Raw genomic sequence first — 20,351 nt, forward strand, 5'->3', positions numbered from 1 at the left:
TCATTATTATTAGTATTAGTGTTAGTATTAGCATTAGTATTATTATTTGTCCATGTCCGCAAAAATTTGAGGGACTAGTAGCCTTTCCATCACAAAATATTTGCAAATACCATTATCTTTGTATTGAACCCACAGTCACCAGTTCTGACAAAAGAGTCGATATAATGATTTTCACATTTTCGCGTGTCGTAATTTCGGACAATTTCGCACTGTCGCGTCGGGCGCGATCGCCATTTTTATTTTTTTTCTGACACTGTACTTAGCCCGACCTAATGCAAAAAGAATTAGGTCGATATCTATTACCGTTCTCGTGAAAGAAACGGACAACTCACAGATAGACACACGTACACAGCTTGACATTATTATTATTATTATTATTATATTATTGTTGTTGTTGTTGTTTTTATTATATGATCCGCAAGAAAAGTATATACACTAAGTTTCCGTTACCTAATCCGGATTCCAGACACACCCATAACACCTTACCTCAATTATCGTAGATAGGCCTGTTCCGTTGTCACAGAAATGGTGATGGTGATAATACTGTTGACTGTTGGTGATGGTTATGATAGTGATTGAAAATGATAGCGATATTGGTGGTACATGCTGGTGATACTGATTGTTAAATGCTGATGGTGATAGTGATAATAATGGTAACGGTGACATAAACAGAGGTTGTGCTATCGACAGCTAGTGAACTGTGATGCTACTGCTGATGAAGATGATGATAGTGCTCGTGGTTATCATGTTGATGATGACGATGATGGTGGTATTGGCGGTGCTGCTGCTGTTGCTGCTGCTCTTGCTGCTGCTGATGATAGTGGTGGTGACGATAGTGGTGGTATTGGTGGCGGTGATGATGGTGATGATGGTGATGATAATAAGGATGATTGTGGTGGTGGTGGTGGTGACTAATTGTGCTAGTTATGGCAGCGATATTGCTGGCTTAGTAGGTAGTGACTATTGGTACGAGAGATGGTGATTGTGACAGATAGTGCTACTGGTGACAGTGATAATAATGGTGGTAGTGGTGATGGTTAAAGGGTTAGTGCAAAGCCATCAGAGTGCTGGTGTTGGTGACGGTGATGGTGAAGTGCTAGTTGATGGTGATGGTGTGAGGTCCTAGTGGTGGTGATAGAGGTTTTGGTGTTAGTACTAGTGACTCAAAGTGTTTGTGGTGGTGATGCTATTGGTGGCTGGTGCTGGTGATATTTCGGTGGTGATGTAGTGATGATGACATTCATGGCGATAGTGGTGATAGTGACTCCTGGTGCTATTAATGACAGAAAGTGCTATACCCTTCACACTTTGACATGGATTTCTTTTCACATAGTTGAATGGAAAATAAGACAGTACTACGGGTCTACACTCTGAACCATTGCACTTCTTCATGACTATCATACTCTGTTGTTGCCGGTAATCCATTGCTACAACTCAGCACTCAAAAAAGGAGAGATGGCAGTTTTATATCAAGTAAATGTAAATAAGAGTATAGTAGTGGTGGTGACAGTCCTTGCACCAAACATTATCACCACCGCCACCATTCCAGTCGCCACGATAGCACAGCGGCCTAGACTTCTAACGCGGGTGGTGAAAGTTGTGATAAGGTGGTGTTAATGATGATGGTGCTGATAACTCTTGATGCTATACTCCTTTTGCTCTAACTTGGCTTAAAATTACCACCTCTTCATTTTGAATACTGAGTTGTAGCAATAGTTTAACACTAGAAGGTGGTACTGGTTGTGAAGCAGTGCTATGGAAAGGATGTATAGCAACAGCATCGTCTTTATCTGCCACTGAGCTACGTGAAATAACCTGAAGGAGGATGAAAGTCTGAGCCATCTTAAAGGCAGGACGGTGATGGTGATAAATGATGGTGATGGTTATTGTTGCTGACAGTGGTGGTGTAGCTGATATTAACTGCTGGTTGTAGTGAATCATATTGCGGTTTTGTTGGTGATGGTGATCGTGGTGATAGTGATGATGATGATAGTAGTGATAGTGACAATGATTGATGTTAATGAGTGCTAGTGCTAGTAATTACCGATGCCAGTAATGGTGATGATAGTGGTTTTGTTGACCCTTTGTGTTTATTTTGTGATAAATGATGGAGCTGTGATAATGGTGACGGTTATGGTGCTAGTGGCTGATGATGAGAGTGATGGCAATAGTGGCTGATTGTAATAATGATGGTGCTATACTAGTGGCTGATTGTGATAATGATGGTGCTATACTAGTGGCTGATTGTGATAATGATGGAGCTAGTGGCTGATTGTGATAATGATGGTGCTAGTGGCTGATTGTGATAATGATGGTGCTAGTGGCTGATGGTGAAAGTGATGGTGCTATTGGCTGGTGGTGATAATGATGATGCTAGTGACTGATGGTGAAAGTGATGGTGCTAGTGGTGGTGATAGTACTTGCACCACCACCACCAGTCTCGACGAAAGGAGAGCGCCCTAGACTGCTGACACAGACTTTCACTAATCCTCAGTAATCCCTCTCGCCCACTTCTACACCCTTTTTTTTTTTTTTTTAACACTTTTTCAGCATCATTCTTTTTTCCCAGTAATTTTATATTACTTTTTTTTTTTTACGGCACTAATATATTATTTTACTCCTTTGCTCTTTTCAGTGTTTGTTTGCGTTAGTTTGCGTCTTACTTCTTAGACTGTCATTTTTTTTCTTTTTATATTCATTTCTTTCTCAGTTTTCTGTTTTGTTTTGCATTAATTGCTCCTTTACCTTTTTGTGGGCATTGCCTGTTTTTTGCCTTTATTGTTGTTTTATTCTCAGTTTTTCCTTTTCCATTTTTGTTCAATTTTCCCCCTTTTTTTTTATTTCCATGCTTTATTGTTATTTTTTAAAATTAATTGTCATTTTCCTTTGGTCGATATTCTTTGTTATTTCAGTCCATTATGGTCATTTAACATTTTGGGAGGTTTAAGGGTTTGAACTTCCCAGTCGGAGTGAGGAATGAATGAGTTCTAGGATCTTGTATTGTCTGTTTCTTTTACTCAGTTTCGTTTCGGCTTCTTCACTTGACACGTCTTCTCATCTCAGTCAAATTGTCACGTCATCTAATCTCAGTCATATCTTCTTTGATCACCGCGTAATCCCATCATCATCACAGATGGTCTCGTGGTTGGAACTCCCTAGTCGGAGTGAACGCCTTGCATAGACTCAGTTCAAAGAAAAGAATGGAATGTTTTAATAAAGCTACCTAATGCCATCAGGGGAAGTGTGCTGGCCATCTACACTTAAATGTACTGGACTGCCATAGCCTAGCCTCGGGCCCCTACTCATGAAGCTGATGATAGGGAATTTCCTGTTATCATTGTACCCTCTGCAGTTCAGTTCAGCCTCCTCCGCGCCGCCCTCCTTAACATTCATGCTGCTATCAGCGAATCTCCAGGCAGATTATCGGAGCTTGTCCATAAGCGCCTCTGTATCCCTACCCTCAACAATCACCTCCTTCCACTCCCTCACCACTTCACTCTTCACCCTCCTCTCTCTCTCCAGTTCACTTCCCTCCCTCACCATTTCACTTCCTTCTCACCCCTTCACTTCTCTCCCTCACCTCTTCCCTCCCGCACCACTTCACTTTCCTCACCCACCACTTCACTTTCCTCCCCTACCTCTTCCCTCCCACACCACTTCACTTCCTCACCATGTCACTTCCCTCCCTCACCATTTCTCTCCTTCAGCACTCCACTTCCCTCCTTCACCACTTCACTTCACTCCCTCCATTCTCCTACCTTCCACACTTTATTCCCCTTACATCACTGGCCTTATTCATCAGATTATCGGATCTCGTCAACAGTTATTGTACCTATATATCCCATCTCTCATCCATCACCACCTCCCTCCCTCCCTCTTACGAACTCACCTCCTTCCCTTTCACCAGCTCACCTCCCTCTCGCCAGCTCATCTCCCTCCCTCTCATCAGCTGACCTCCCTCCCTTTCCCCAGCTCACCTCCTCCCTCTCCCCAGCTCATCTCCCTCCCATGCCTTATTATTCACCTCCCTTTCTTACTTTGGCATAACGTATCCCGCAGCATCCCGGTGATCGTTACTTCACCTCTCAGTCTCCCTCATTTCTCACCGGTTAACCTCCCATCCCTCCATTTCCTCACTACGTCCCTCACCAGTCCACCTCACCCTCTGCGTCAACAGTCATGATGCGAACAGTGGCCCTCTTAAACAGATTATGGGATCCTGTTGACGAGCCCCACTACATCCCAGGGGCCCCAGCGGATACCCCGCCTGTCCGAACCCGGTGTTGTGCCCCGTATCCGTCCTAAGCAGATCACGTAGTTAGTCTATTTAGTACGTTTTTTTTTTTTTTTTTTTTTACCTGTTGTCGCAATTTACCTTATTCCCAGGCGTTGGAGAGGGACGCCTTTACATGGTGGCATTGATATGACTGGGAAGTGGAGCTGCCCAGTTATACCAACGAGAGAGAGAGAGAGAGAGAGAGAGAGAGAGAGAGAGAGAGAGAGAGGTTTTTGTTTGTCTGCCCTGGACACCTAATGGAGGCTCTCCATGCTGCTCGATCCCGGGCAGCCTTCATATTTAGTCCCATATCGCTGAGATCACACTCTATGATCTCGCGTCAGGTCTTTTTCAGTCTGCCTCTCGCAACCCCACCCTAGACATTTACACCTCTCACTTTCCGCACCCAGTTAACATCATCCATCCTCTCAGTATGACCAAACCATCTCAGTCTGTCAATCCCCATCACAGCACTAATACAGTCAAGTCCCATCCTTCCTGCCAACTCTTCAGTGAGCCGTTAATATTAGGTAGGAATGAGTCCCTTCGGTTACTAGTCATATTTGCCCTTCATTGTGACAACAGTCGACCATCAACTGAGATGAATGTGTTATTAATTTTAGCCAAACACGCTTCAGTAGTTCACGTATTGCTCCTCCGATGGTCAGGGACGTTATTTATTTTTTATTGTTGTGCTGCAGAGCGATTTTATTCAACTGCATATTCAAATCCCAATATGCAGTTGACACCATTTTAAACATCACTTCATGCAGTTTTGATTACTCGTTGTATAAACTAAACTGTCAGAATATTACCAAATATATCTGTGTAGTTTATCGCTCCCCCTATGCTTCTTCTGAACCCAGTGTATTTGATTCCATTTCCACACAGTTGAGTAACCTTAATCTTGCCCTTAGCACCGAAATTAATCATCTTGTGTGATTTTAACATAATAATGTTGAATGGTTATTGCATTCTGCCAGGACTGATGATGGTGGTCTAGAGTGCAAGCTGTTTGCAGAATCGTTTAATATAACTCAACTGGTAAAGCAACCAACCAGAATACCAGATAATCCTGACCATAATGCCTATCTTTTGGATCTGTTCCTGACAAATAATCCAGATCAGTACAGGATAGAAGTATTGTCCCCACTTGGATCCTCTGACCACAATCTCATCAAAGCCTCATTAGTCAGCCCCCCCAAACCTCCCCATTTTGAACCTGTCAGAGTGACCCGATGGCACTTTGATAGGGCAAACTGGGATGGATTTAGATATTATCTTGCTGACATTCCATGGCAGTCTTTCTTCTCTAGTGATGTCAATTCTACCCAGTCCCACATTTGCAATTTAATACTAGCTGGTATGGATTTACTCATACCAAGTCAGCAATTCACTAAAACATCGAACTCTCCAAAATGGTTTTATAGCAACTATGCCAGAGCAACAGCCCAAAACTCATCAGCATATAACTATTACATGAAATCAAAAACATCGGAATCACTCTCTCAATTTATAATTGCTAGAAACCATGCAAAAGCTGTAATAAATCTTGCTAAATCAAACTTTCTTCAAAACCAAGCATTAATACTACTTAACAACCCTAATGGCAATAGAATAATCAGGTCAACTCACTGTTCTTTCAATAATAACTTTAACAAGTTATCATCCATTCCCCCACTAAAGTCTCCAGATGGCAACATTACAAACGACCCGCGTGGGAAAGCAGATATCTTTGCCAGTACATTTGCCAGAAATTCTACCTTAGAGGAAGCCAGCCAGAATGTCACAGCACTAGAACTTGACTCTCCCGACATTGTTCCACTTATAATACAGACAAGGTACGTGAAATCCATCCTAGACAATTTACCTACCAACAAATCTCCAGGCCCAGATGGAATTCCGCCAATTGTTTTGAAAAAGTGTTCCCCAGAATTTGCCTTTGTTCTTGCAAAATTATTCAGACTATGCATACGAACTTCTTCATTCTCTAATTCATGGAAAGAAGCCAATATCCACCCAATTCCAAAGAAAGGAAGTTCCTCTGACCCCTCTGATTACAGACCAATAGCTGTCACATCTTCTCTTGGTAAGGTTTTTGAAACTGTAATTAATAAGCACATAGTTAAACATCTTGAATCCAAGAACTTAATTAGTGATAGACAATATGGTTTTCGCCAAGAAAGATCCACCATTGACATACTCAATCTCCTGACTCATACCATCCATCAATCAGTTGACCTACATGGTGAAACTCATGCAGTAGCCCTGGATATTTCTAAAGCTTTCGACAGAGTGTGGCACCGTTCCCTGTTGTCCAAACTCCCTTCCTATGGACTAAACTCTTGTGTTCCTTTGATTTCCTCATATCTCAGCAATAGAAAAATAAGAGTAAAAGTAGATGACGTATATTCCACTTTCCACTCAGTTAATGCCGTCGTGCCGCAGGGATCAGTTCTGGCACCAACCCTGTTCCTTGCTCATATTATGATCTCTTTATCTGTCACCCACAATCCCATCCATTCATATGCAGATGACTCAACACTTCATAGTTCATTCTCATTCAGACATCCATTTACAAAGTCCGATATCTCTAACTCTCAACTCAGTACAGCCATCTCTTTAAATCAAGACTTATCCACGATCAGTGAATGGGGACAAAATAACCTTGTCTCATTTAATGCTAGTGAAACTTAATATATACAGTTTGCTATTAGATAGGTATTGCCAGAATCGTATAATACCTTCAATGCTACAAATATTCCCATTTCCAAAAGTATTGAAATTCTCGGCATCTCGCTTAACAATGCCCTCAGCTGGACCTCTCATGTTAGATCACTTGCTAAAACCGCCTCAAAGAAAGTTGGATTATTGTACAGAGTCCGTAACTTCTTCACTGACGAGCAGTTAGCTATAGTTTATAATTGTCATGTGCACTCTCAGCTTGAAAACTGCTCACCCTTGTGGAGTGGATGTGGAGAGGTTGCACTAAAACAAGTAGACAAAATTCAGAACAAAGCTGTTAGAATTGTTAATAATCCTGCTATTACTAATAAACTACCTCCCCTACAAGTAAGAAGGAATGTTGCCTCCCTTGCGTTATTTTACAGATATTTCTATAGCAAATGCTCATACGAAGTTGTGTTCATGGTGCCATCTCTCCATGCCTTCCCTCATGCTACACGGGCATCTGGTAGCGCTCATGACTGGAATGTCATTTAGCCATACTACAGAACTTCTGCCTATCAGAATTCTTTTATTCCCCGAACTGCATCTCTCTGGAATTCACTTCCCCAGAGTTGCTTCCCTCCAAACTTCAACCTACTGCTGTTCAAGGCTAACTGTTACAGATATTTTATGAACAGAGGACACCAGTAATCTGGTGCATGGCTTATTTTTTTATTAATCCGTTTTCCTTCCTCTGTTCTGTTATTAAAAAAAAATATATATGAAGAGATGTTTTGAGAATAGTGGAAGAGGTTGATGGAGAAAGGATTGTGGGAGATACATATCCTCCTGTTCCACACGATTTTATTAATGCGAGAGCGAGCATAGGCGCCTAAGACTCTATACCCTTTTCACCTTAACATGGCCCAGATTTTTGTCCTTTTTGCAGCTTTTTTCATGTAGCTTAGTGGGCGGGAAAATGACAACGCTATAGCTCTTCATACTTTCCACGGCACTTCTCTGTGACTAACATCATATTCTTAATGTTGATCTCTTGTTACAACCCAGCATTCAAGATGGAGAGGTGGCAGTTTTAGGCCAAGTTAAAGAAAGCATAGTTCGTTCACTTTAATTTGGTCCTTATTTGCATCCTTTTGCAACCATTTTCACGAAGATCGGTAGCAGAAAAAAACGATACTGCGGCTCAACAGGATCCATTTTCATAGCACTTCCTCGTAACTAGCATTATTGTTTAGTTAATCTGTTGCTAAACCTCAACATTCAAAATGGAGGGATGTCAGTTTCAGGCCAAGTTAGAGTAAAACGAGTATAGTACAGGTACCCCATTCTTGGCTGGGGCACCTCTAATCCTTTATTCAAGTATTAATCTTCTCATGGTCAGGACAACTCTTCTATTCCAGTTAACACCAGAGGATTTTATTCAGCCGAGGGGGAGTCAGAAGAACTTGAGTGTTAATAGTGGTGCTAAGAACTCACTCAGGGATGGAGGTGCATTCTCTTCCTCCTGATACCGGATGATTATATTCAACTTTTTTTTTTATGCGTCCGACTCTGAGTATAGGCTTAAGAGAGCATTCCCTGAGGCCCCAGCATTCCTCCCACATAACATACACCTACGCATGTCACCATTTTGGCGCCAACACCCACCGGTCATTTTGATTACATGATGGGGCTGTCTCATACAGGACTGGTGTATTGGTATTAGAGGGGATGTTTTTACGAATGTCGGCTGGTCTTTGGTAGATCAGTAGAGTTTCCTATAAAGAAATTCATATCCTTTAACCTGTTCTGTGCCTCAGTAAGGATTCGAACCCGCGTCCACTGGAACCGTAGACCACCTTTCTAGCGACTCGGCCACCGCCTTCCCTTAATAGAAATCTGAGTGTTAAAAGACAAGTGGTTACCTGATATGTAGACATCACTGAATTTTGAAGCAGTGGAGAGTGACAAATTAGGAGGGTATATGTGAGTGAGGTGAAGGGGGGGGGAGGGAGGGGGAGCCCGAGGATGAGATGGACGAATGGAGTGGAGAGGTATACGAGAGAGGGGGTGTGTGAGCTGGGGGGGAGGGCAGCGAAATGGCTGGAGATAGGGCGACATGGAGGCGATTTGTTTGTGGCCACCCCGCACGGGATTAAGGCGTCTGGCAATTGATAGATAGACAGAATTTATCCTCTGCGTGTATGCCTGCTATATTATTAAGAGAATATATAAGGATATCGATTTAGTTGATGATGATGATAATGATGGTAGGGTAATGATGCTGATGACGATGAGGATAATAATGGTGATGATGAACATGACGATGGTGATGACAGTGATGAACACTAATAAGAAAGAGGAGAGTCCCTTAAACGAGAAAAGTGAGTTAATGACGAGGACGATGATGATGGTGACGACGACGATGATGACGATGAGGAATGATCATGAGCAAGAGAAACGTACCGTAGTCAATCGAGTGGCAAGAGTAAAAATGCTGAAGATGATAGTGACGATGATGACGATGAGGACGATGGCGGAAAATAATGAGAGAAAAAGTAGCCAGGTAAACGAGCGACAACATTTTATGAAAGGTACTGGAACGAAGATGATAACGACGATGATAATAACTGATAATTATGATGACGACGGTGGTAATGATGATAATAACGAAGGCGAACGATAAGGAGAAAGAGGAATGTGCCCTAACCGAGTAAGAGGGTGACGTGAATGTATTTTAAAAAACACACACACACACACACACACACACACACACACACACACACACACACACACACACACACACACACACACACACACACAAGAAGGGAACTTTTGTGGTGTAGTCATATGGGTGGCAATTTATGTCGTGACGTGATCGAGTGATGTCACCTTCGTGTTGGTTACTAAATGAACATCGTCCCTGGTGTGTGTACAGAGAGAGAGAGAGAGAGAGAGAGAGAGAGAGAGAGAGAGAGAGAGAGAGAGAGAGAGAGGATAATCGTTTCGTCGCCAGAGAGGAAGTCCTGGTGCACCATTCCTAACACACTAGTAATGTTCTGTGTTGCTTCTTCCCACGGGATAAATAGTTAGGTAAATAGATATAGATAGGCAGTCAGATAGATATATAGATAAATAGATGTGAAAAACGCTTAGCACCCACAGCTTATTGAAGATAGCAGAGATTGTTTCGAAGCACAATTTCCCTAACGATAAGTACTGCATATTATTCATTAACTCCCTTTTATATTATTTACATCGTTTTACTATCGACTCAGTAGGAATCAGTGAAATACAATGGGATATTAAGACGTAATGTACAGAATAAGTCGCCAAAAAATAAGTGTTAAGAAATCACCAGCCACAAAGAGATGTCTTCTTGTCAGTGTAGAAGTTTCCTCTCCCCCCCCCCCCTTAGCACCTCTCACCAACTGATTTATGTACCGTATTAATCCGTCTTGTTCTGTTGTATACTGTTTATATATTTGTAATATTGAGAATCTGTATGAATGAATTACAGTAGTAATAATAGTAGTTGCAGCCCCAGGTTCATTTGAAATGGAACCCAGTGGACTGCAGTTTAAAGTTGCCCTTCTCCCGCAGTCCAGCATCTTGCTTTTGAGGGGACAGGGAGGGAGATGAGGAACGTTTGTATATCCGAACGGTGGAGTCGCGCGGTTGTATCAGTGCCACCACATGAAGGCGTACCTCCCTAGCACCAGCTGTCAAAAAAAAGAAAACAATGTGCAAAAGTAAAGTGATGAGGAAAAAGTACTTGGGGGCCTCCTCAAGTAGCGAAAACACACACACACACACACACACACACACACACACACACACACACACACACAGTCCTCATCAGGTCCACTATGGGATGGAACCCACTCGTTGATGGGAGACTCGTAGCCGAAATTTACCCTTCCCGCTTCCCAGAAAGGATTAGAACCTTTGCGCGTACGGCACCGTCCTCACCCCATCACTCGGATGACGGATTTTATTACACCCTGAACATGATTAAAATAGAGCTAGAAGAAAAAGAGGTGTCTGGATCCCTGTGCCTGTTTTTGATACTGTTTTCATTTTAACGTGGCGTATACTCTTCACTTGACTTTTCGTAATTGCCGTCTTTCCATCTAGAACGAGTTGTAAAAATAGGTTAATAATAGAGTAAGATGCTTGCTGTGGTAAGGGTGCAGAACTGTAATATTACCTTTTTTCTGTCACTGGTCAAAGCGAAATCAGCTACAAAAGGACGAAAATCTGGGTCATGTTAAATTGATAAAACGTAATCTTTGACCTGTTCCAGCCTTGACCTTAGAACCTTGAAAATTCGTACTTACCTTCACTCGCCCCGACAAACTTTTACCAAAAATCTCCAATAATCCCTTGCAAAGTTTTCGACTGATGACCCATTTTTAACTTTTAGCGTAATTTCGTAGTAAGTTCACCAGCATTTTGAGGATGAGTTGGTTGAAGAAGGGATGGCTGATTATATACCTGTGTGTGTGTGTGTGTGTGTGTGTGTGTGTGTGTGTGTGTGTGTGATGATTTTATTCAACACAGTTCTTGCTATCACTTATTGGTTTCGTTCAGCTTAGGTATGGAAGCTGGTCGTGTGAGGGTAAACGCCTGCACTGCCTGAACCCCTTTCTATCCCAGAGAAAATCATATGACGGTGGTCAGAATAAACCTGGGGGAAAAAACGTGAAAAAGTCCAGATTCTTACAATGAATCGGTTAAGGGAGAGTGTTACCCAAACGGACCGGAGGATTTTTTTATTTTATTTTACCATCTGACAGGTTTATTTATTTTAGGATAGATTTTTGAAACGGGAGGGGGGGGGGAGATAGATGCAGCCTCAGCAGACTTTCAGTATAAGATGCCTTGGAGTAAATTTCGTGGGTAGCCGCAAGAATCAAGTAAAAAATTAAGAAAAGAGGACGTCACCGGATTTAGACTGTTTTTTTTTTTAACGATGTTTATTTATTTTCCGGCAAGTTGGCAAGAACAGGAGATGTAAGATTTCCAGATGATGATGAATTTAATCAAAGTAGTGTAGTGTTATAGAAATCCAAAAAGCCAGGAGGTGAGGGCACTGAGAAAGCACCCTAATTAATTTTTTTTTTTCTCTCTCATACTGACTCAGGACGATTTTATTTACCTTTAGATTGGCTTTTAGAAGTGAAGGGTTAGATCCAGCCTCCATTAACCCCTTCAGGCCACCTACATGTTTTGATATTGGGTGAATCACTGTTCTAAATCCGAAGAATTTTTCGTTATTTTTCGCTTTCAACGAACTGATTTGTGTGAAATTTGTTACTTTCTTCACTGCATTACAAATTATGCACTTACACCAAGTACTGAAAGCAGCATTTACCTCTAAGCATTATTCTACGGATAACTCTAAGCATAACTCCAGGCGTAACTCTGAACATAACTCTAAACATAACTCAAAGCACAAATGCAATCATAACTCTAAGCATAAACAAATCATAACTCTAAACATAACCAAGCATAACTGTAAACATAACTCTAAACACAACTCCAAATATAACTGTAAGCATAAATCCAAGCATAACTCTAAACCGAACTCCAAACATAACTCTAAGCATAAAACTAATCGTAACTAAACATAACTCTAAGCATAAAACTAATCGTAACTAAACATAACTCTAAGCATAAAACTAATCGTAACTAAACATAACTCTAAACATAAAACTAATCGTAACTAAACATAACTCTAATCATAAAACTAATCGTAACTAAACATAACTCTAAACATAAAACTAATCGTAACTAAACATAACTCTAAGCATAAAACTAATCGTAACTAAACATAACTCTAAACATAACTCCAGACATAACTCTGGGCATAACTCTGACATACCTCTAAGCATAACTGAACTCTGTCTTCCAAATTATCAAGTTTTTAAGCCTCCTTCACTGGGATGGCTTTATTCTCCATCATAATGTTTTCTTTTAACCAGACAAATAGCCTATGCGAAGCTTGTGTGTGTGTGTGTGTGTGTGTGTGTGTGTGTGTGTGTGTGTGTGTGTGTGTGTGTGTGTGTGTGTGTGTGTGTGAGTGAGTGTGTGTGTGTGTCCCCTTTCCCCTTAAGATGACACGTTAACCAGAAGATAAAATTGTAAAATTAAATCAGGTGAACTGAAAACCTGGCAGTTATTGAAAAAAAAATATATATATACGATCATTGAATCAGTGCAGGTGACAAAGCCCGTATTATTGTCGATTAAGGAAGCTCCCTAACACCTCTTTCAAAGTGATTTATTTTGTTTATTACTTTTTGCTATCCTCTTCTGTGTCATATGAATAATTAAAATGCCTCGGCACTCAGCATAAATTACATACAAAGTGTGATAGTAACCAGCCGTAGCCGAAAATAAATCACAAAGGAAAAGGTGCTAGGGAGCTTCCTTAACCAACAAGAATACGAAAGTAATGTCTTCTTTGCCTCGCGGTGGAGGAAGAACAGCATTTTTAGATATATCTGCTTTTACTTCACATGTCAAGGGAGGTCCTAAAATGCAGCATATGACTGACATAGATAGAATTTTGTAAATGCAGAGAGTCATATAAATTCGGACATTAGTATGGGATATATTGGTTTTATATTGCTGCCTCAGAGTAGGAAATCACACTTAAATCAGATTGCTCTCTCAGCTTCGAATTGACTTTGGCGTGACGAGATAAATCTCTCATTAATCCATCCAACACGATGACCTATTTTCATATATAGTTTTTCTTATAACCAGACGATTTTTTATTCAATGTATAATATACTGTTCTACCTGGAGAGATTACATTTCTAGCGGGAAGGATTACATTTCTACATAGAGGGATTACATTAACTGGAGGGCTTATATACGTTTCTAACTGGAGGGATTACGTTTCCCAATGGAGGGACTACGATTCAAACTGAAGGGATTACATTTTTAACTGCAGGGGCTACATTTTAACTGGGTATTACATTTCCAGCTCAAGGGATTAAATTTCCAAGCAGAGGGACTGAATTTGTAACTGGAGAGATTAGATTTGTAACGAGGAATTAAATTTCAAATTGAAGGGATTATATTTCTAACTGGAGGGATTAAATTTCTAGCTGGAAGGATTACTTTTCTAACTGGAGGAATAACACACAGGCTTCACCAGTTTCTTCCCCTATTAAGGTAATCCCCTAAACCGAATACAATAATCTGGCCGCACCAAGAACGTAAAAAGTACATAGTCGAGTTGAAGTGGTTATGGCAGCCATTAGGAAAAAAAAAAATACCGGAATCTGTATAGTTTTAGTTAAACTGACTCTCAGGCTTTCCCTATATTCTTTTTCCGAGTGGCCAGAATACAATAGGTATATAAATCGTCACTCTAGGCCAGTATTCACGTCGCTTATGGTGGCTTCGTAGCACCTCTTCCATAGCGATTCATTTTTGGATATGGCCATTTAATTTAACTACTTGATGTAATGCTGCCAACTTCTTTCTTATCCTTAATCATTCTTTTTCTGTGCCTGCCCTCCTCTCCTCTTATTTCTCCCATCTTTCCTGTCAGTTCTTATTGCTTTTCTTTCCTTTACAGGTGGCTTTACATTGAGTGACAAGCCAAATGGTTTCCTGTAAGCCAAGAAACCATTTACAACACTGGGTGGTAACCATAGAGCCAAACCATACGTGCTCCCTACGTGTCCACAAGTGGGTTGGTGGAGGGTTAGTGCCCCTCCCCATAAAACAAATAACTCAAAGTCAAATGGCCACCCCTTACGGGTTTATGGCGGCTGGCAATAGATAGATAGATAGATGTTATTTATGAAGTGTGTTGTAATATTAGAATGCTCAAAATAACACAGAAGAGGATAGCAAGGTGTAATCCAAACAAAATAAATCACCTAGGAGTAGGTGTTAGGGTTCCTCCGTAAGACAAGCATACGGACCCAGGTGTAAGGAAGAACGGGGATCGTGTCTTAACCGTCCAGTCTTGGCGATATTTTGCTGTTTTGGAGTTAGTCGGGAAAAACAGGCAAAAGGTCCCCCAAGAAGTACTCACATTGAAGGGGTTAAGCTCTTTCTTACGCTGACTTAGTTTTGTTTTTGTTTTTTTATATTTATTTATTTATATGTTTGTGTGTATGTATGTATGTTTGCGTGTCTGTTTTGTATGTCTTTATTTATTTATTTATTTATTTATATATTTTGGTAATCAGCACTCATGCAGTATACGTGAACCCCTAGTAACGAAAGGGATTATGTAAAGTCTGTTGTTGATTTCTTCAGTTTTCAAATTCTTTCGGAAGTGGAATATAATCGCGTGGAGAAAATAGAACTAACATGAAAGATTCAAAGCCGTCGTACTGAAGTGTTGATTGATGTGGTAAACTATGTCGTGATTGGTAAAACTATAGTATTTTATTCCGCTTACCGCTAGAAAACACACACACACACACGAGAATGTTTGCCTGTGTGTGTGTGTGTGCGTGTAATTAATCGGGTCGGTCTTGATCACTTGATGGTCGTGATCGTCAGCTTTTTTACCCTCCCGGAAGGGAGCTGAGAGCTCATATTGTCCGATCTAAGGGCAAGGCTGTGAGCTTCACACGCGCACACACCCGTCCCCTTGCTCAGGGGGACAGTAACCATCCACTTCGTCAGTGAAACTTTTCGCAACCTGAGCGAGGCGCGAACTCCCGTCCACCAGTTGGCAAGCGAGAACGTTACCACTGCACCAGCGAGCGTGTGTGTGTGTGTGTGTGTGTGTGTGTGTGTGGAAATCAAGGGGAATGTATATAAAACTCTGTAATATGCCATACTTGGTGTTACTGTATACGAGGAATTTACCTGCGTACACCACAGTTGCTAAAGTGGCGCCCCTGATGGCCAAGATTAGAACTGATTAGAAATAATCAAGTCAACATGATGGAAACATGGCAGTCAGCTCCTTTTTTTTTTTTTTCTTTTTTTTTATAAGTTCTACAACCATATCATTATTAGCTGCAGCGAGACGGATGGATGGACGAATTGGCGGGATAGGTGGGTAGTGGCAAAATTGATCCACGGCAGGGTTGGCGTTGATTAAATCAAACTGATTTAAATCATGTGATTAAATCAGTGATTTTTTTTTTACTAAAAAATCATGATTTTTTTTTAATTTTTGATTTTATTGATTTTTTCACCTAAAGATTAACAAAAATAGAATCTGAGGGTTTATAAAAGTTGTGTATAACTTTGCATTCATTTATTCTGATTTTATACTTAGGCATTAAGTAAGCAGATTTTTAAGGAATGGTGCCATTTGAAACTGTTACATTGTATGACACATAAAATAATTTTAAATTTGTGGAACTAAGGATTGATAATATTTACACGTTGCAACATACATTTTAGATAATCAGGGTCCAAGCAACACCCTTCCGGGCCCCGGTACTGCTTTTGAAATGCTTCCTACCATATATGATGAAAAAATAAAAAAAATCAAAAGCATCAAAAAAATCGATTAAATCATTGAATTTTTGATTTTTTTGATTAAAAAAAAAATATAAAAAATACCCAAGGAATTGGTCCATGGAGAACATATCCATGGGGAAATGGGCCCAAGGGGGAACATAGTTTCAGTGGGTAAAATGGGATCTTGGGGGCCTTCTCCCACAGAGAGAGTGGCCATCTAGGTTCCCTGGCAATGCTGATGTGCTCGATCATAGGGTTTTACTGGGCAGCGCCGGATACCCCTGCATTTATCCATCTGAGAATGAATAAAAGTACTTGAGTGTTGGTATTGTTTCCTCTAACCCTCACATGGTCGGGACAACTCAAGTTTTCATGTCCATCTATCGTCAGACCATTTTATGCAGCTGAGTTAGTCACAGGAACCAGAGTGATAATACTGTTACTATTAAACCTTTCATGGTGGTGACCTTCTCATGGTGGTGTTAATGAAGGCTGTATGTAACTCGAGAATTCTAAAGTCTTTAAACTGGCTTTATGATACGGTCTTAGCCGAGAAAGTAAAGCCATTTTCGCGAAATGTGGAGCTGATACAGAAAATGTGACACGACCAGCACCGGGGGAGTCCCTGTGAAACTGCCACCTCGATAATCCGGTTAATGGCCATGACACCGCTAATATGGCCCAGGTGAGGGGAATGGATAAATGGCTGCCGACTCATTACACACCGGAAAAGACTGGAAAAAACAGGGAAGGAGGGGAAATGAACTGCTGAAGCCAGGAAATATTGGGCAGATGCATTGGTGGAATAGTGATGATGATGAATACTGCAAAAAGTGTGTTGAAAGTGTTAATGAAATTAACAGGAGGGAAAGTGTTCGTTACTGCGTAGGGACAGAAATGACATTAAGGAGTTTGGTAATCAGAATGGTAGGATTTTTTTTTTTTTTTTTTTCATCTCAGTTGATGGCCAGGTGTAGTCAGATGAACATGGAAACGATGAAACATTCGCTGAATAAAGATACAAGAAAGTGCTCATTGGGTTACGGGGATTAATCCCCGAGCTAGACCTCATCAGATCATATAGTTCTGCTAGGGTTACAGGAAAGCGCTACCCCTCCCAGCACAGCAGCCACCGGGCGGGGCGCGAACTCGCAACCTCCGATGACGAGCCCGACACCCTACCACTGAGCTACCGCGCTCCCCTCATTGGGTTATGAAATACTGTGAAAATATAATGCTACATATGCAGTATAAAAGCTTTAGTGTCAGTGAAACTTCGTGTGTGTGTGTGTGTGTGTGTGTGTGTGTGTGTGTGTGTGTGTGTCAGAGAGAGAGAGAGAGAGAGACTGGGGAAAAAGACTGAAGGTGGACGAACATGGAGGCCATAAAATTCAGAGCATTATAATAGTCAGTGTGATTAGAATTAAGCAATAGGCACCATGCCAGAGGGAGTTGTATTTAAGGTAGCACAGGAGGCTTCGTAGCGCCTTATCCTTAGCGATTTTGTTTGCATATTACACCTCAGCACTCCACTGTATGTTATTTATGTCGTGTTAATATCAGCTCAGTTTACATCAGTTACACAGAGTATTGAATTGTAATGTGCATAATCAGTCGCAAAGGAAAAGGTGTTAGGAAATCTCCGTATCTGAATTCGAATTAAGGTATGCTGCGTATATTTATGAAACATTATTTTTTTGTATTAATGACAAAAAAACAAGACTGTTTTCTAGACGCTGATAATGATGACAGAAAGCAGAACCATTCTCGAGACGTTATCTTTTGTAGTGATAACAGAAAGCAAGAATATCCACGTTAAGCCGCTCATGGCCATTACAGTTCTAGTACTCAGTTCCAGCCAACATGAAGAGACTTTATTTAACTGTGAGTGAGTCATAGGAGGCTTACATTAGCCCAGTTATCTGGCAGAAATTTTTAGCCAGAACAAAATTCCTGATGTAAGCCTGAAAAGTATTCTTGTACATCAGTAATAAAAGATGGTGATCACTGCACATAGTTATGATGTTTGACTTTTACTGTTCTGACTTCTTGTTGACCCTATAGGATGTTAGAATTTTGGTGTTGGAGAGCGACAGTCAACGAAACAACTCGCTTCCCGGCTGACAAAATGCAAGAGAAACCACTATCTGTGCTAGTGCGTGTTTCAGATGTTTCAGTTCTTTTGTTATGTATTCTTCAAACTTTTGTAAGATTTTTGTGTGTCTGTCTGTATGTCTTTCCATGCTGGTACCACTGTGGCCTGGCAGCTCCAATGCCAGATTATACAAACGACCCTCACTTCCCCTCAGTCCTTTGAAAGGGGGATGTGGACTGCAGGAGGAGGGAAACTTTAGCCTGCGGTCCATTGGGTTCACGTTTCGGGGAGTCGGAGGTCACAAGAACAACTACTGTACAGCTTAAAAATTTTCTCGGCTAAACAGAATTGCCGGATATTCTTCCCACCTAGACAGAATTGCCGGATATTTTTCTCAGCTAAACAGAATTTCCGGATATTTTTCTCAGCTAAACATAATTCATTCATTCATTGCCAGACGCCACGTATCCCAAACGGGGTGGTCAAGAGCTCAGAGTTAGTTTTACAGGGAGGGGCACTAATCCTCCACCACTTGACACGTAGGGAGAACGTTATGCCAACAGCATCTGGTGTTCCCAGGCGGTCACCCATCCAAGTACTAACGAGACCCAACGTTGCTTAACTTCGCTGATCGGACGGGAAGCGGTGTACTCAACGTGGATAATTGCTGGAACATAATATTCTACAGCATTCATAACAGCAAGAATAGTGTTTTTTTTTTTTTTTTTTTTACCCTTTGATTGCCATTGCTTCTAAGCTAAAAATCACCATGTCAAGCTGTTAGACAAAGCTTATTTACCCTCTGTCCCTATTTGACCACCATTACATTTAAATAGTATCCTGGATGTAAGTTGGGTGGATGCGTGTCATACACTGGGGAAAGACTAAGCGTAATTTGATCGCGTTCTTGCCCCCCTTCCCCATGTAGTCAATAGGCATGCATCGGAAGTCCTGTTCTTCCTTTTAAGCCAAGCCCAAGCAGTCTGGGAGTATCCTATGCATCACGATCCGATTCTTGAGCGGCTGAAACAAATCCCCATCAGAGAGACCTAACGCGCCTTGTAACGAGAAAGAAACTGAACACACAAGCCCTGGAATGAGAAGTAAACTGGGCTAACGAGAAAGACACTGAACACACTGTCACTGTAATGGGGGAAATGCGGTGAACACATGAGCATCATGGCTAAACACCGTGGTGAAATGTGAGGCCAACTTTTCCCCCAGACTGTACTAACGTGGGGAAGATGTTAACTTACAGCAGCCCTGGACGAGGCTGGTGCTGGAGTAAAGAAGAAAAATGGACCAGCAACAAGGGGCCCGTGAGATGAATGGGTCATGATTTGATTGTGCGGAGCTGAGAATGGCATGATTTACTGGTGGAATCTGTTGAACTGAAGCCAATTTAATACCAAAAGCTATGAAATTGAATAAAATTACCGGCTGAATAAATTTTGCATATTTGTAGTTGCCAAACTCCAACCAGTGGCTACATTAAAATTTTTATCAAGGTTAGCTATAGGTAAGTGTATAAACTTTGCATATTTTTAGTTGCCAAGTTCATACCCATGGCTTAGCTGAATAAAATCGCCAGCTTTTTAAACACTGCATATTTTACTTGCCAAATTGCTACCCACACAGCACACTAAGTAATGGATCCCACTGTGTTTGTAACGTGTAAATGATCAGAGGTCCGCAGGTGCACTTCACGTTGTTTTATATGCCAGTAATTTTAGTTAGCATCGGAGGTTTGGTAATCCCTCTGCCTCGTTGATTTGTAATGCATACAACACTTGAATTATATATCTTTGTGTATGTTACTGATGCAAAGGGTGTCGATTTTAAACAGATAACGTACTG

The 20,351-nt window shown here is 41.2% G+C and overlaps 1 pseudogene; it reads right to left on the reverse strand.

Annotated features, from left to right (window-relative positions):
• Window positions 1-19,048: 19,048 nt before the first annotated feature.
• On the reverse strand, window positions 19,049-19,166 carry LOC145416528 (5S ribosomal RNA; annotated as a pseudogene).
• Window positions 19,167-20,351: the final 1,185 nt, after the last annotated feature.

This window comes from Coenobita brevimanus, chromosome 1 (assembly GCF_032717465.1).
Source record: "Coenobita brevimanus isolate Jiangsu-jjx chromosome 1, ASM3271746v2, whole genome shotgun sequence".
NCBI lineage: Eukaryota > Metazoa > Arthropoda > Malacostraca > Decapoda > Coenobitidae > Coenobita > Coenobita brevimanus.